We start from the raw sequence: 14,693 nt of genomic DNA, 5'->3' as shown, positions 1-14,693 counted from the left end.
CCGATACATCATTTTCAATCCATCATACTTTGCATTGGCAAAAGCCAAATTGTCCGGTATGGAACCAGTCTCAGATTAACAAAGGGAAGTAATTTGTTTAAAAAGTTTGTAATAACAGAATCAAATCGGACCAAACATTTTGCCTTATTTTGCATTAGAAATGCACAGAAGACTAAGTTGATGATATACATGCATTGGTTTAAGAATGGGATAACATTACTTTTAACGAGTGACTCACTTTAAATATTGGTTTTATCGTGCAAAAAACCAAAAAAGAAGACAATTTTCATTCCAAATGTAATTAAGATTAATTGTATCGATGTATACCACCAGGACCAGTGCATCTATCCATTTTCAATGATTTTAATCTGAGGAATCTGCTCTAATTTCTGCATGATGACATTTTCAACCTTTCAAGCAACTGTGAAGTGCTGCAATATATTTTTAAGCAGCACATAAACAGTTATTAGAGAGGTACTTTCAGCTGAAACGAGAAAATATATTAGTTTTGAAAAAACACTTTATACACTAAATAAAACATTTCAGTATCTCTTTTTATAATTTTTTTTTTGTGTTATAATATTTTTTTTGAATTTTACATTTGTTAGAGATACATGAAGTACCGGTACCTTATCCCGGCCTCGTGTTTCTTGTTTGTACACCTGATTTCTCTCACAGTCTATTAAAAATATAAACAGGGACTAAATTTAAAGTCAGTCCGGAGATTTTAAAAAAAAATATGTGTTCCAGGGTTCACGTTCCCCTTTTCTAGCCCACTCTCCATGTTCTTTGTATGTACTTCATGTCCAGGTAAATGAAATGTGAGGTGAATATCAACTAAGGTGTGATCAAGTATAAAAAAATCAAATGACACTCTCTCTAAAAGAACAGATATTATGAAACCATATAACATTTTAGTTCCAGGAAAATATCTTAAGAAGGTGGAAATAAAATTATGTTATGTTTGTTCCAAAGAACTTATTACCATTCAAAGACTTGTTCCAGGGGGAACAAGTATTATGGGAACAACAATCATGTTCACACCACTATGAGAATAAAAAGTTTTCTGGCTTTTGGCTTCAGTTGGAAAAGTTTTAAGATCTGTCATACACTAGATGTGTAAAAGTTAAATGCATTTTGTGTTTCAGAAAGATAATTTCTACAGGGGCGGATTCAGCCATATACATTATTAGATAAAGAACTTGTGTTATGATGAATCTTGAAAAATAAGTGATGAAAACTGCATTAATATGACCTCAATTGGAGATATAACCAAGAGCCCAGAGGTGGATTTAAGGGGGAGCAGGGTGTTATTTCTGAACAATTGGTGGAATATAAAGGGAACACAGACGGATCAACCCATTTTAAAAAGGGGTTCCTAACCCGGGACAAAAAGGGGGGATTATATAGTGAACACAAAATCTGACCGCTTTTGAATCCGCCACTGTGGAATCACTGAAGAATGACTAGAGAGGGCCCCTACTTTATGAAAATTTCTAGATCCGCCAGGGTCTGTGATAAATTTAAATCTAAATAAGCTATTGTTATTTATTACATTAAGTAGGTCAACAGCTCATCTAGCTAATAAATATATTGTTGTGCCTTTTTATGTATATGGCTCGTTGTAGATTAACATCTAAGAAATAGTTAAATTCATGTTTATGATTTGTGTCATTATTGTTTCATTATTGTAACAATTATAAAAATCATTGTAATAACGTATTTAAGCACATGAGATTCATTGCTATAAAAAATAAACAGCTTACGCCCGACGTCTTGTGTGGAAGTTTTATGCAATAATCATAAATAGTTTCTGAGGAAGTTTTAAGCAATAACCATTTATTGTTTTTGAGACACGGCGGGACATGTGAACCCCCCCCCCCCTTCCCACCCTGTTTTTTTTACAAATATCACTAAAATAAAATTTTGAATCAAACCAAAAAGTATACAGATCTTTAAATTAGTATAACAAAGAAGTGTGTACAGTTTCAAGCAATAATCATAAATTGTTTTTGAGCTACGGCGCGACATGTAAAAAAAACCCTCCCCTTTTTTACAAAATACTCAATAACTCAAAAATAAAATTTTGAGTCATCACCAAAAAGTATACAGATCTTTAGATTAATATAACAAGAAGTGTGTAAAGTTTTAAGCAATAATCATAAATCGTTTTTGAGATACGGCGCGACATGTAAAAAAACCCTCCCCCTTTTAACAAAATACTCAAAAACTCAAAAAGGAAATTTTGAATCATCACCAAAAAGTATACAGATATTAAGATTAATATAACTAAGAAGTGTGTAAAGTTTTAAGCAATAATCAAGAAACGTTTTTGAGATACGGTGCGACATGTGAAAAAAGCACACCCCTGTTTTAGTTACAAAGTGCCGTAACTCAAAACGTTTAAATCTTATTTTCACCAAAAAGTATACAGATCATTTGACCATCATAAGAAACAACTATATTAAGTTTCATGAAATTTGGATAAGTCGTTCTCAAGTTACGGTGCGACATGTTTACGCCGGACAGACGGACAGACGGACGGACAGACGGACGGACACCAGACATTTGTATACCATAATACGTCCCGTCAAAATTTTGACGGGCGTATAAAAAAACCTTTTAACGAGGCGTATATCGGTTTATTAAAACTAAGAAAGTTGGTTTTACTTAATTTAAACAAAACATTAAGGTATCTTACATCTATTTCATAAATAAAAAGCAATATATATATGATTATATATCGTTACAGTTTATGTATAGAGGGGAAATGCATACTTAAACCCGGTGCCTACTTTGGTGTTTGTACACCTGATTTCTCTAATATGACCTCAATTGGAGATATAACCCAGAGCCCAGAGGTAGATTTAAGGGGGTGCAGGGAACTATTTCTGAAAAATTGGTTGAATATAAAGGGAACACAGGCGGATCAAGCCATTTTAAAAAGGGGTTCCTAACCAAAGACAAAAAAAGGGGGGATTATATAGGGAACACACAATCTTACCGCTTTTGAATCCGCCACTGTGGAATCACTGAATAATGACTAGAGAGGGCCCCTACTTTATGAAAATTTCTAGATCCGCCAGGGTCTGTGATAAATTTAAATCTAAATAAGCTATTGTTATTTATTACGTTAAGTAGGTCAACAGCTCATCTAGCTAATAAATATATTGTTGTGCCTTTTTATGTATATGGCTCTGATCTGGTTGTAGATTAACATCTAAGAAATAGTTAAATTCATGTTTATGATTTGTGTCATTATTGTTTCATTATTGTAACAACTATAAAAATCATTGTAATAACGTATTTAATCACGTGAGATTCATTGCAATAAAAAAACCTTTTAACGAGGCGTATATCGGTTTATTAAATATATCTTTTTAAACTAAGAAAGTTGGTTTTACTTAATTTAAACAAAAAATTAAGGTATCTTACACTTTATCTATTTCATAAATAAAAAGCAATATATATATAAAAATATATCGTTACAGTTTATGTATAGAGGGAAATGCATACTTAAACCCCGTGCCTACTTTGGTGTTTGTACACCTGATTTCTCTAATATGACCTCAATTGGAGATATAACCCAGAGCCAAGAGGTAGATTTAAGGGGGCGCAGGGTTCTATTTCTGAAAAGTGGTTAAATATTAAGGGAACACAGGCGGATCAAGCCATTTTAAAAAGGGGTTCCCAACCCAGGACAAAAAAGGGGGGATTATATAGGGAACACAAAATCTTACCGCTTTTGAATCCGCCACTGTGGAATAATTGAAAGTTGACTAGAGAGGGCCCCTACTTTATGAAAATTTCTAGATCCGCCAGGGTCTGTGATAAATTTAAATCAAAATAAGCTATTGTTATTTATTACGTTAAGTAGGTCAAGAGCTCATCTAGCCAAAAATAACAACTAAATGCATTTAATACCTATCTATTATATCTATTATACTGACAATAAACAAATAATACAAATAAAATCCTATTTGGAATTCTCATACCTTGATAAACTCGTAATATAGTGTAAATCTCAAAATATATAACTTCCATTTTCTACAGACTGTACATGATATCAAATGTCCTTCACATTACATGTGACGTATTTAATCACGTGAGATTCATTGCTAGAAAAGAAAACCCTTTTAACGAGGCGTATATATCGGTTTATTAAATATATCTTTTTAACTAAGAAAGTTGGCTTTATATAATTTAACCAAAAATTAAGGTATTTTACACTTTATCTATTTCATAAATAAAAAGCAATATATATATCAGTTTAAATGAGAAATATATGATTAAAGACCGTGCACTCTTAAGTTATATGTTTGAAGCAAGCGCATAGGTCATCATATATACGTCTTGAAATTTCGAAGTGTCGGCATTTCACGAAAATAAACGCAATTGAGCTAATTTTTGGTGCATGTGGAAGATAATGTAAAAGCCTTTAAGATAAATACCGTAATTCAATGAACAAATAAGTTTTTCATAGAGAAATATATCGCTACAGTTTAAGTATGCAGGTAAATGCATAGTTAAACCCCGTGCCTACTTTGGTGGTCATTTTTACGCACGAAATGCTGACTTTTACGCCAATAATTGATATATATATATATATATATATATATCAAAGAAAAAGAAAAAGGCATATAGGCAAAGCACATAGCAAAAATGAACGACAAGCACAGAAACATGTTTTACAATAGCACAATTGGTAACTATTTACACCACTGGGTCGATGCCACTGCTGGTGGACGTTTCGTCCCCGAGGGTATCACCAGCCCAGTTGTCAACACTTCGGTGTTGACATGAATATCAATAATGTGGTCATTGTTATAAATTTCCTGTTTACAAAACTTTGAATTTTTCGAAAAACTAAGGATTTTCTTATCCCAGGCATAGATTACCTTAGCCGTATTTGGCACAACTTTTTGGAATTTTGAATCCTCAATGCTCTTCAACTTTGTACTAGTTTGGCTTTATAAATATTTTGATATGAGCGTCACTGATGAGTCTTATGTAGACGAAATGCGCGTCTGGCGTACTAAATTATAATCCTGGTACCTTTGATAACTAACTACAATAACGGAATGTTGGAGTACATAGCCACGCTATTTGTTTCAAAGTATCACTAAAGATAGATTACCTAACATGCCTAAGCTGTATTTTGCAAAAGGAATATTTGGTCCTAAATGCACTCAATGCTCTTCAACTTCGTAATTCATTTGGCTTTTTAAACAAGTTTTTGGCACAAATATAAATTGCAATCTGGTAAATAGGATGATTTATTTATGAACCATTCCTTTTATGCTTTTATCACGCGTTTAACGTGCTGTTTCTGGTGACAAAATCACCGAATTATTTCTACTTCCCTTATTTAAAATTGTCAGAATCTCTCGATGAGTTTTGAGTGTTCTCTTGGCAAAATCTGCCTCATTTAATCTGTTTATCACACCCCTAATGAAACGTATACTACCTGTTAATATTGAGAAAAGGAATGCTGTTACTTAGAAAATGCAAATATACAAAATTAAGATGTTCCAGACTTAATTATACATGACACATATATTAACAATAATGCATTATTAATATACACTCAGGTGTTTTAACACAGCTGAAAATAGCAATATTCTTCATTTATTTATTTATAAATTTACGATTTTTTTTATATATTTATTCATTCATTTATTGATTTATAGATTTATTTATAAACGACCTGTAAATGCTACAGTTGCTAACTTATACGTAATTTCGTCTCAGGTGAAAACTTGTCTCATTGGCAGTCATACCACAACTATATGTTTATATATTTGTTGTCGTTTTGTTAGAATACTTTTTTAAAAACAGTTTATTGGTAATATAGATAGGAATGAATACTGCATTTCACTCCACAAATGCTCCAGGCTAGCTAATGAATCGTAACTCTGGTAGTGTTGACTGTTTCATGTTATTTTTTTGTGTGGGACTATGGCACTAATCAGAAATCAAAACACAATAACATTCAAAGTTTACGAGCTACGTATGGTTCTGCGGCTAATGGAGGATCAGATATCCGTTTTTAGACAGTTTAGTTATCTCATCGGAATATTTTGTTTTATCTTAGCTTCGCTTTGCTTCACTTAGTGTTTAGAAGACTTGCCTGTCTATCACGTGCCATATTACTCTTATGAAGTTACTTAGTTCTCAATTATTGTATCTTTATTCACAGCGAAAAAGAAGAAAAAAGTCAAGCTTCGACAAATTATCTTACTTTTTCCAAATTTATTTACGTTTAACAAATTCAATTTTAAATTAAAGAACCAATATATTTTTGAAATATTTTAGAATGTAAAAAAAACAATAAGGATACCAGCATATAATTGGAAATTGCAGATGCGCATTTTGTCTGCAGAATTAGTATAATTGGCGCTAGAATTTTTTAACACAAACTCACATACATAATACAAAGCGTCCACAATCAGTGGCATCGACCATGTTGTTGTAATAATCATGAAAAATGTATAACATCAATTTCATGATCATGAAACGTTTTAATAGAATCATTTCCTTCATGGTACTTTCAGACAGCTTTGGGTGATTAACTCATAAACGTTTCTTTCTACATAAGTTTTAATAGGGCGATGACAGATAAAACGTCTTATGTGTCGATGCCACTGCTGGTGGACGTTTCGTCCCCAAGGGTATCACCAGCCCAGTAGTCAGCACTTCGGTGTTGACATGAATATCAATTATATGGTCATTTTTATAAATTTTCTGTTTACAAAACTTTGAATTTTTCGAAAAACTAAGGATTTTCTTACCCCAGGAGTAGATTATCTTAGCCGTATTTGGCACAACTTTTTGGAATTTTGGGTCCTCAATGCTCTTCAACTTTGTATTTATTTGGCTTTTTTAACTATTTTGATCTGAGCGTCACTGATGAGTCTTATGTAGACGAAACGCGCGTCTGGCGTATAAAATTATAATCCTGGTACTTTTGACTATTATGTAACCATTGACTCAGGAATGTATAACCTTAGTTTTAGTACAAAATGTAGAACTACATATAATTCATGAACTTGAAAATAAAATCATGACATTACATAAGGATGACTATGATAGGATGCTAAAGCGTTTTACGCAAACATTTTGGAAGTAACATCGACCACCAGTTTTGACCTTCCAATGTTTCCAGTTTGTTCGTATTTTTATGTGGTTGTTACGTAACTTGTAGCGTTGTCAGTTTCTTTTCGAGTTTTTATTGTCTCCCTGATATCTTCCGCTTATTTTTGTTTTCCATAACACATGCATCAGATACATGACAGTTTCATTTTGTGTGTTTTAAATAGAAACTATTTATGCAACAATTCACACGATTTGTAATGTACACATACTATTTACGTAGTCAATCATGTGATTTGAGGAAATACCTTCCTTGTTTTTGTCTTGCAGGTATTTGTTCCATTTGGTGACTCGTCTGCCTATAAATTACAGATATAGGTAAATATATTCTTAAAAGTACGATCATGCCTTGAAGTTAATTACATTAGAGGTATTTGAACAATGAATATAGATGGATGAATCAGATATCAAAGCACTTTGAACTTTCTGTCATTGTATTCATATTGACATAATACCCATGATACCCATAGAAAAACCTCGCCACACGTTATTATTAGATACAAGAATCATGACCAAATTGACTGTCTTTGATGTTGTATGTGTGTTGTCCTAAATCAAGCAAATCTAGCTTCTTCTGTTATCTGTTGATCTGCATTGATCAGTACAGCATAATAGATTTACTTAAATGTCTTCTCGAGTTATGTCCCTTCTGTTGTTAAATGATGTCTTTTTTTAGCGTACTGTACAGACAAATAAAATGGTCATTACTATAGCTGACTATGCGGTATGGGCTTTGCTCATTTTTGAAGGCCGTACGGTGACCTATAGTTGTTAATGTCTGTGTCATTTTGGTCTTTTGTGGACAGTTGTCTCATTGGCAATCATATCACATCTTCTTTGTTTTTTTATAAAACATGGATAAAATCGGGCAAAAATTTTGCATTTTACTAGAGAAATATTGCACTAAATTCACAAATGTATTTTTCAGGCTTGTATCTTTCTATTTTATAAAAGCTATGTTCCTGTTATTTCCTGAAAATGGGAATAGCACGTTGTTGAACATTTCAAATACACCTTTTATTTGATATATATGTTTCATTGAGGTGTCGAACTGTGTCGAATTTTGGGGGAAAGTAATAAGGAAGAACATTTTATTTCATTTTTTTTATTTTTTCTACAGATTTAAAAGAGAAATTGCCTTTTTATATCATTTTAAAAAATTTCAGAATAAGTTAGTTACTAAATCATAGTTGTATTCTATATATTGTATACATCTATGGCTAATTATGACTATTATAATAATTTAATTCTTGTTGTTTATGAAATAAGTCTAGGTAAAGTGTTTTTTTTCTAAATAAGTGTTCAAACAAAACATATAAGGCACGGAAAATGAATATTATGAGCATATATTCAATTTTTTCAATGTTTTCTACCAATAATACTTTCAATAAACTTGTTTATATTAGTAAGAATACATTGTTAAGATAAAGTTAGGTTAATTGATATTCACATTTATTAATTTCTTTTCGAAAATAATTTGTAATATTGTTTTATCTATAGCTATATATATATATATATATACAAAAAATATTTTTTCATAATCAAGTCAATATAAAATATATATTTTGATTTTGTATATTTCTGATTTTTAGCATGTTTAATTGCTAAGTAGCTTTTAATTGTCATTTTTTCTTTTGTCTAGATTGTCAATCGACATCTCAACGACCAACTTTCATTATCGGATAAGTGTGAAAGCCATTACAACGCGCATAGAACCTTTGAAGTCAGGGTTGAGCTTCATCTATAGGTATTACATCTATGCTATACACAATAATAAAACGCGGAGTGCCATGAAATAATCAATCAATCAATTAGAACTATGAATGTTTGACCATTAGAAGAAATTATGGCACCTTACATGTCACATATGACTGTAAGATGCATTTTAATAGTAGGCATTAATCTATTAATTCAATTACAAGAAAAAACTGCTTTTATTTTAGGATATATACTTACGGGCTTGAAAAACGAAATATATAGTTGTTCTTTTTAATTTTCATATTCAAATATGCAATACTAGCAAAATGAACATATAAAAGAGGGACGAAAGATACCAAAGGGACAGTCAAACTCATAAATCTAAAACAAACTGACAACGCCAAAAGATATAGGAAGATGTGATATGAGGGATAATTAGAAAACTCTCCATCGAAGTCACAATTTGTAAAAGTAAACCATTATAGGTCAAAACGAAGCCTTGGCTCATACCGAACAGCAAGCTATAAAGGGTTCCAAAATTGACTAGTGTAAAACCATTCAAATAAGAAACCAACGGTCTAATTTAAATGATTATATGTACAAACATGAATTGCATACATTTCGTCATTGTCGAAATAAAGTTTGCAGTTTGACAGTTGATTACGTCTTGTGTAATTTTCAGATAATGTGTTCTGCACTGAAACATGTGAATAATTTGTTCATCTTTTCAGATGATTATATGGCATATTAGTATACTGGATACAATAATGGAGTGTATCTGTCCGTTGTGATACTAGGTCGATACCTCTGCTAGTGGACTATCTATGATTTTCTTTTCATAGTATCCAAAAACGTTTGATAGCTGTTGACGTTGCCTTAGTAAACCTGTTGTCATTGTTATGTCATATGTCTGAAACGTTGTTCAAAGTAGTGTTTCACGATAAAAGCAAAATTAAACAAATCAATTATTGGTTTCAAACGTTGCTTATAGAAATCCGTGTGACATCAATAATATGATATTTCTGTGTGTTTTTCTATGTTGTGATGTTATACTATTGTTTCAGAAAAAAAGGAAAAGGTTTGGTACCATTAAAACGTTTAATTCCGCTGCAAATGTTTGCACCTGTCCTAAGTCAGGAATCTGAAATACAGTAGTTGTCGTCTGTGTATGTAGATCATACGTGTTTCTCGTTTCTCGTTTTTATATAGATTAGACTGTTGAATTCCTCGTTTGAATGGTTTTACATTACTAATTGTTGGGGCCCTTTATATCTTGCTGTTCGGTGTGAACCAAGGCTCCGTGTTGAAGGCCTTACCTTGACCTATAATGGTTTACTTTTATATTTTGTTATTTGGATGGATACCACATCTTCCTATATCTATGTACAATTACATTGGGTAAGTCAGTTACTAACCTATTCTTATATAAATATTAATCGTGATTTTGTAAAATTAAGAATGGAAATGGGGAATGTTTAAAAAAGACAAGAACCCGAAAAAAAAGAAAAAAAACAACCGAAAGCTGATTTGTATTTGTATCTTGAAATTTGTAACAACATTGACGATTAAATATTTGGATGAAAAGGAAAGATAACAAACTATTGTTAACTTTTTTAGATGTTTAACATCTCCTTCATATTGCATTTGTTATGTCTAAGTGAAATAACGGTGGCTAGGGAGTTTTAATTAAAATTGATCAAACTTTTTGATAACTTGTCAAAATGAAGTTTTTATCATGTTTTTTTCAAAAATATATTAAAAAATATGGGTCACCGGACTTTTTTCACGCTACAGGTTCTGCAAAAATTGTCAGATTTTGCATAGATTATGCATGAAAAATCAAGTTTTGTGTGATAAAAAGAAAACGTTCTATCAGAACTTTATTGCTCTTATAACATGCTTTCAGATAAAAAAAAAAAAAAAAAAGAAAAAATGGAGTCACCGAACTTGTTTTCATGCAACATATCAAAATAGGTAGATTCATAACATTTTCTTTTATAAAAAAAATACGTAAGCCGAGTTATCTCCCCTTATTTGTCAAAATTGAAAAAAATCTAATCAAACACAAACGGGTTTTTTTTTAGAAATTACAGCTGTAATTACGATAAAACACAAAATTTTCTATATTAATCATATCAAATGTCTTTTACATAAATTACATACAACTCACAAAATTTGCACATTTCATCAAATATCTAGACCAAAGTTATCTGCTTCTTCAAAATCCAAGATGGAGGGAGACTCCTGAGCCACCTTAAGAGACGTTTAAAATGAAGTTAATTGCCACAAAATGTTTACTTGTGCAGGGTTTAGAATGTTGTATGCATACGATTTCGATTGAAACTAGAAATATAATAGTATTAATATTTTATATGGAATATTAGCAAATTTCATTTCATGTTGGAAATTGGTTACTCCTATTTAAATAAGATTGATCAAAAACTGTGTATGATGTTCAAAGAATTACCATCATGAATGACAGTTGCACGAAAATTTGACACTAAGGGTTGCTTGCTGATCCAATGAGGAAAATAACAGATTTAGAATCGACAAATAGGTGGCCGTGGGGTGTTTGTTGGTCTTTAACCGTCGGGTTGTTGTCTCTTTTAACACATTCCCTATTTCCATTCTCAATTTATATGTCGTTTGTTACATACTAGCCCATTAAACTTATATAGAACACCATCCGAACACATTTTTATCCTGTTTTCGACATTTAATGCATTATTTAATTTCCATGTGTGTAAGATGTCAAACTGTTGGTATCTCAACTGTGCATGTTCTCTTCATGTTTAGCCCTTTACGAAATGTTACACCCTTTAGCCGGCTTTCGGTAATGTAGATTTAATAGGTTACAAAGATTAAAATTTAACTGGAGTCTTGAATATGTATGTTTCTGTCGAATATTTCAATTGTTATTTGTTTGGTTTGTATTTCTTATGAAATACCTTACTCTTTCAAATAATTCATACTGTCAAGTGAAAAATGATGAAATAAGAACTTGCTCTGTTGCTCTTATTGCAGATACAATTCGCATGGGATGTGTGCCGTTACTGATTACTTATTTTTTAATAAAATTTACCACAAAGTAAATCTTCCGTCTTCCAATTGGGACTAGGATTGTCGCTCTTATCGCATGTTTGATAGTTTTTTATTAAGAGAAGCAAATAATAGTTCATGAATCCAGCATGTTTAAACAATGAAGGCGACTTTTAAAAACTATAATGTTTGAGAACTAGACTTAGTAAATTACGCAAAGTAATACCGATTACAGTGTCATTTTCTTGACTTCATATATTTGAAACTTAAGCTTTGATATTTACATAAAAGAAATAAGATTAAAGTGGAACATGAAACACATATAACTTTTCTATAGTTGTATGTCTTAATAGTATATTATTGTTGAAAAGTGTTTATTTCGAATTATCTTTTACATTCTTCATATATGTTTTAGAAATGGCAACAAGTGGACGCAGGTTTTGTGACATTTGTCATAAAGGTCACGTTACCACAGATGCTACTGTATGGTGTCCTGAATGTGATGAGTATTTTTGTATAAAGTGTAAAACGCATCATGACGTTGCAAAAGCAACAAAGAAACACGAAACGATTTCTACTGAAAATGCGCTGAAGCTTCAAAACCATGTTATAAATTATAAAATTAACTGCACAGACCACGATGAACGATTTGTTTACTTCTGTAGAGATCATGAACTGCCATGTTGCATCAAATGCCTGAACGATCGTCACATGGGATGTCGCAATTTAATCCCTGTGGAAACAGTTATTCAGGATGTAAAGCAGTCCCCTTCGTTTCTTGATCTACAAACAACACTTTCAGACTTGCTGTTCAATATTTCAACCATAGTTGAAGACCAAAAAGCAAATTTACACGAGTTAGCAAGACAAAAAGTAATATGCGCAGACCAAATAAGATTAACAAGAGATGCTATCAATTCGTATTTGGATGAGTTAGAAAAAGAATTTAACAACCAAATGCGGAAAGCGTTTGCCAAGAAAGAAATTGAGATACAAACTTCTCTTGCAGATCTAGACGTGCGCAAAGATCAGATCAATGAAATCCATGCAAATGTAAATCTAATACGTGATGTTGCATCGGATTTTCAAACATTTATGTCGATCCCCGAGTACATAAAATCTGCACACTCCGAGGAAACAGCGTTACAGAGTTTATGTGAAAGTAACTCCTACAACTGGAAAAGTATTTCAGTCATTCCAATAAATATTCAATCAATCAAAGATAATCTTGCTTCTTTTGGAACAATAAGTATCAAAAGGAAAGCTTCTCATTTAAACTTAAAAGTTCAAAAGTCTCGGCAAGCACAACGTACAGGGACCGGTATGGTCTCTGAAGACATGAAAACGATACGATTTGAAGAAAAATTTCGACATCGAATCCCAGCTACAAAAAATAAACATGAGATATTCGACTGTGGTATTTTACCAAATGGTCAGCTCTTATTTTCTGATAGCAGCAGCAAATATTTGTTTAAGTATGATGGTGTGTTTTCAAAGATGGATTTATCCTTTATACCTGCTCGATTTGCTATTATCGACGATTATAGCATTGCAGCTACCTCAGAAAACGAAATGCATATTGTTAATTTAGATACCAAAAGTTCAAAATCATTTGATTTTGGAAAGGGATCAAGACTTGGATCAGTCATGATCTATGATCAAAATTATATCGTCGAAGATTTAACTGGATTCATAGTTTTAGATTTTATCGGAAATATAATAAAACAAGTTCCAATTAAATTTGATGAGTTGACTTATCGTGCTCCCGTGTGTTTTGACCAAAAAATATATTTTGTGGATAATAAAAGTAACAAGGTCTTTTGTTATGATTATGATGGCAATAAGATTTGGGAATTTCAAAATGAAAAACTGATATCGCCTTACGGGCTAACATCCAACAATTCCAATATTCTATTTGTATGTGGATATAGGTCAAATAACGTCTGTGCGCTGTCAGTAGATGGTAAAACATTTAAGGAAATCATTGGACCAAAGTCTGAACTTAGATGTGCTACAGCAGTTCATTACTGTGTGAAAAGAAAAGAGTTGCTTGTCGTAACAAGCTATGGAAACTTTTTTGTCTTCTCTGACAAATAAACGTTATGTTTAAACTTAATTTTAACCGAATATCTTTACAAGATGAAATAAAAATTCGGGGATGATTAACATCGATTGGATGAAACATTTTGAAGTTTTCAGAAGTGTTAGACTATTTTAGCTTTATTCTCATGGACTCTTTGACCGATCCATCTCCAGAAACTAAAAAGATCTGAGCTGTGCTTTGTTATATGTTTATATCATTTAGATGAACGGTCGGTCTAGCAACTTCCGCTGGATCTGAGTGCCTTGAACAATTTTTCAATTATTGAATTAGTTTGTTATCAATTTTTTTTGTAAAATGGGCGAAATAAGGGAGTACTCTAAAGGACTTTTAAAGTTATTTTCCACTTTAATAATTTCAACTTATATTTAAAGCACTTATAGTCTGTACTTTTTTTTACAATGTTAAACTCATATTATAATAGACTTATAATTTAGTACGCCAGACGCACGTTTGATCTACACACACGTCATCGGTAGCGCTGAGTAAAACAGTTGAAATGCCAAAAAAACCACGAAGTTAGTGATCATTTAAACAAAATATTTCGAAAAATTGATCAATACTGGGGTAATATAAAAATTAAAGAATATGTTGAATGATTGCCAATGGGACAACTAATTACTTTGCTCGAAAAATGACGTATAATTCAATGAATATAGGTCACAATTCATACGAAGCGAAATGAAAAATTAAAAACGATTTA

At 31.8% G+C, this 14,693-nt stretch overlaps 2 long non-coding RNA genes across 2 annotated transcripts; one reads left to right on the top strand and one right to left on the bottom strand.

The window, feature by feature from the left end:
- Positions 1 to 283: 283 nt before the first annotated feature.
- Positions 284 to 4,463, bottom strand: LOC143074656 (uncharacterized). Its single transcript, XR_012977993.1, has 2 exons — positions 3,996 to 4,463; positions 284 to 484 (listed from the first exon to the last, which is right to left on the bottom strand). It is a non-coding gene; the product is annotated as an uncharacterized LOC143074656 (long non-coding RNA).
- A 2,795-nt stretch (positions 4,464 to 7,258) lies between these two features.
- LOC143076269 (uncharacterized) lies at positions 7,259 to 14,376 on the top strand. The gene is made up of 3 exons (XR_012978588.1): positions 7,259 to 7,470; positions 8,795 to 8,899; positions 12,305 to 14,376. It is a non-coding gene; the product is annotated as an uncharacterized LOC143076269 (long non-coding RNA).
- The last annotated feature ends 317 nt before the right edge of the window (positions 14,377 to 14,693 follow it).

The sequence above is a fragment of the Mytilus galloprovincialis genome, chromosome 5, assembly GCF_965363235.1.
Source record: "Mytilus galloprovincialis chromosome 5, xbMytGall1.hap1.1, whole genome shotgun sequence".
Lineage (NCBI taxonomy): Eukaryota > Metazoa > Mollusca > Bivalvia > Mytilida > Mytilidae > Mytilus > Mytilus galloprovincialis.
The sequence above is the reverse complement of the archived record's forward strand: the minus strand, read 5'-3'. Positions and strand labels throughout refer to the sequence as shown.